The following is a 3,832-nucleotide window of genomic DNA, read 5'->3' as shown; positions in this document are numbered from 1 at the left end:
GGTATCTGGACACTGTATTTGTAAAAGCACAGGAAAGGGACTGCATCCCCAAAGTGACTGTCTGCCTGGTAAAACACAAGGGTGAGGGAGGACATTGGGTTTTACCCCCCCAAAAATTCTGATCTGTTATTTACAGCTTTCCCTATGGCATTCATCAGAAGAAGAGAGTCTCTTTAAACACAGCAATGCATTTATTCTCACAAGGTAAAAAAGAGCCTTAGAAGTATTACTCTTTTTTTAGAGGCAGAGAACAGGTCCATATTTCCAAACACATCCATACAAGCTGAGGCAGCCCGGGGCTGGCTCCCCAGTGATGCTGTGCAGCAGCAGCATGTGCAGGACACCACAGCGATAACTCTGCAGAGCCAGGGCTAATCATCACATCCCTGCTCTGGCCCTCCTCACCCCATGTCCTGAAGGAGGAGGATTTATTTGCTTCAGAAGGAATTTGGGAATTCAGCCTATATATTCAACTTGCACATAAATCACGGACGTTATCTAAATGGGGTGGCAAACGCAGACCAGGGGCACACGCATAATTCAGTCCCATTGCCTTGAAAAGGCACCGAAAAGGCTCGATTTGAGAAATTTTAAAACCTAACATTCTTTGTTGTGCTTCGCAGTGCTGAGGGAGCAGCGTGAGCCGGGTGCCCATCCCCGCAGGCCCGGGGGGGCAGGGTGAGCAGGGTGGCAGCGGGCCCCGGGGATTGCCGGGCGCGCCGGGGCTGTGCCAGCCCCGCACCGCTCGGAAAGCGGCGCACCCACCCCTCGGGGGACCACCCTCCACACTGCTTCCCAGGGGGAGATAAAATCGCGGGGGGTTTGCCTGGAAAGGCTCCCTCCGAACCAGCCTCTCGGGCGGGAGAAGGGGATTTTGGCCGCTGTTTGTCCGGCAGGATGAAGGAGTTTTGCCCCGCGGCGAGCAGCCCTGGCCCGGCCGCGCTCCTGGACGCGCTGTCGGGCGGCTCTTCCCGGCGGAGCCCGCTTGGCTCCACAGGCCGGCGGCTTTAAACAAAAGGGTTGGTCTGTTGGTTCGTCGGCTGCTTTTTATTCTTTTTTTTCTTTTCAGAAAACAACTGCAACCCGCTTTTGCGAGAATATTTTTTTACCCCCCCTCCCTCCCCCGACCACTACGTGCTCCCCCTTCCCTCTGACTGGCACGAGTCCAGGACGAAGGATTTTTTTCCCCCTCTTTTCTATTATTATTTATTTAATTTTACTTTATTTCCACTACACATTTCGGCTCCAGCTCCCCAAACTCTTTGATCTCCCCCGCTGTCTCCTTACCCGGAAGAAAACCCCGGCTCTCTCAGCTGGGAGCTCGGCGCACACGTGGGCGCCCTGGCGCGCCTCCATGCTCCTGCCAAATTTAGTCACACAAAGAGCTCGGGGGGGGGACCGGGGGGGATGAAAGGGGCCGCCGGCGGGACATCAAAGGCGCCGCCGCCCCGCCCCACTCCCGCCCTTCCCTATATAGGGGGCGCCGGCGGCGGACGCTGCTTCGCACGCCAGAGTGTCCGGTGTCCCCCCTCCCCGCTTAATGCGCCCGGAGGGGTCGTCATTGGCACCCCGGTTCCCCCCTCTCCCCTCTCAGCTCCCTGGAGCTCCACGGGGGTCGTCCCGGTGCCCCGAGCGCTGGTGCTCAGCCCACCCCCTCCATTCCCCGCCCTGAGTGCGGGCAAGCCGGGGAGTGCTCCAAGTGCGGGTCCCTTCGACGCCGAAAACGCAAAAAATCCCGGCGAACAAAAACTCCTCAACTCCTTCTGAAACGCTAAAACCCACTTAAACGACCAAAAACCCCTCAGCAAAACCTGTCCAAAATAAAACAGCAAAACAAACAAACAAAAACCCCAAACCAAAATCATGGGAAAATACAAACTCACGCTAAAAGCAAAAGAGAAAAAAATTAAAAAAAAAGAAAAAAAGAAGAAACACCTAAAGAAAAAAAATAACCCCTAGGAAAGTACCAAACGGCGCGGTAGCCGCTGCGGAGCCGGGAGCCGGGCACGGAGGCGGGCGCGCTCCCGGTGGCCCGGGGAGGGCGGCGGGTCCCGCCGGGGGCGAGAGCGGGGCCACCGTGGGATGTCCCCATACCCCAGACCTTGCCCCCCGCCTCCGGCCGTGCCCCAAGGACTGCGAGTAAAGCGACAGCTTTGTGTTGTCTCCAGTCAAATCTGACGCTAGAGTTGACGTTTCCTGAGTTTATCTTTTTGTCGTAAATCATTACGGTTTCCACACACACGTTCCCCCGCCCCGGCCCCGCCGCCCCCACCCCGGCCCTTTTTTGCCTTCAAAATCTTTCCACCAAAAAACCGATCCGGGAAAGACTCCAGCCCACGTGAAGGGACGGCGGAGGGGCGGGGGGAGGCTGCTTTTCCAGAGGGACCCGGTAATGAAACAGAGGAGTGGCCGCGCTGCCGACTCCTCCGGCGGGGTCCCTGCCTGCTCCCGGGCCGCGCCGCCCCGTCCCGTCCCGTCGGGGGAGCTGGTTGCAGCGCTCAGCCTCTCGCCGAGGGTCTTTCTTTCAGAACGGGAGCTTTCTGGGACAGCTTTGCCCGGCCCGGGTGTCCGGTGCCCGCCGAGCGCCAGGAAAGGGAAGAGGGGCGGGAGGGATGCGGAGATGTGCATCTCCGCTCTGGAACCATCCCCGAGTTGTCTGTCGTTTTCCAAACAACCGCTTCCCCATCGCCTCTCTGCAGCCGTCTCCGGGAGAGAGGGGGTCTCCCTGCATCTGGGGACCATTGCACAATTAAGCCCGTTCCCAGGAGTTACATTTCTAATTTCTTTCTTTCTCGATCATTTATTTCACGCGCTTGTTCGTCTTGGCAAGTCCATCCCCCGTTTCCCGCTACCTTGCTCCCTTTCTCGGGGTTCGGAGGGTCTGATTTCTCAGCAGGATTTTAATTACCCGTTCGAGAAGGATGACGCAGAGCCGCGGGCGGCGGCGTGGCCAGCCGGGCTCAGCCCGCCCGTGTCCCGGCCGGCACCGCCGCCGTGCCGAACCCAGCATCTGCCGAAAACGGATTGAGCAGCCACATGTTCCCGTTCCTCCGGCTCCCGGCGCTTGAAGGTTTAGCAACCTGACGGGGCATGTGCAAAGCACCAAGAACACTTTTCCGATGCCAAATTACTGGGAAGTTGTTTCCTGCAAAATGTGCGCCCATCGTGTTCGCAAAATAAAAGTTGCGGATCCTGACGTTTCCCAAGCGCAGCGCTCGCTTTTGTCTGGACGATTTATTTTTTTTACTGTGCTCGTGCCCTGTTGCAGGGCGATGCCGGATCAGCCGGGAGCTAACGGGGCAGCGCGGTGCTGGAGGAACGGGACAGGGTGGAGGGGTGAATCTCCGCTACTGCTCTGGCTCCATTTACCCGTTCGAAAGCGGGACGAGCTCGCCCCGGCGGGTTTCTCCCCGTCTCTAGGGGGCTACTACTCGTTTCTGCCGGGCACTTGCTGGATTCAATGGGGATGTCTTAATTCTGCCCTTCGTCCGAAGCGGGCGCGTGCAGAGCCTGGTCAATCCCCCGCACACTTCCCACACCGGAGCAGCGCCATGTGGCGATGGGGAAGGCTCAACAAAGCAGCCCTAAAAAAGCAGGTCTGTCCGCCCTTCCCGGGGATGCAGCTAGCGTCTGTGCCCTCCTCGGCGGGCTCTTGGCTGCGGAGGGAGAGGAGCGGCAGTGCCCCGGCGCATCCCCGCGACGCGGACACGCACACACAAACCTACACGTGCGCGTGTAGATACACACACGGACACACGGACACGCAGAGAGGCTACTCTACTTTGCTCTCCGAGGAGCCAGAGCAAAGTTTGCCCGGGGGCAGCCCCGCACC

Source organism: Parus major, chromosome 4 (genome assembly GCF_001522545.3).
Source record: "Parus major isolate Abel chromosome 4, Parus_major1.1, whole genome shotgun sequence".
Lineage (NCBI taxonomy): Eukaryota > Metazoa > Chordata > Aves > Passeriformes > Paridae > Parus > Parus major.
Note: the sequence above shows the minus strand (reverse complement) of the source record.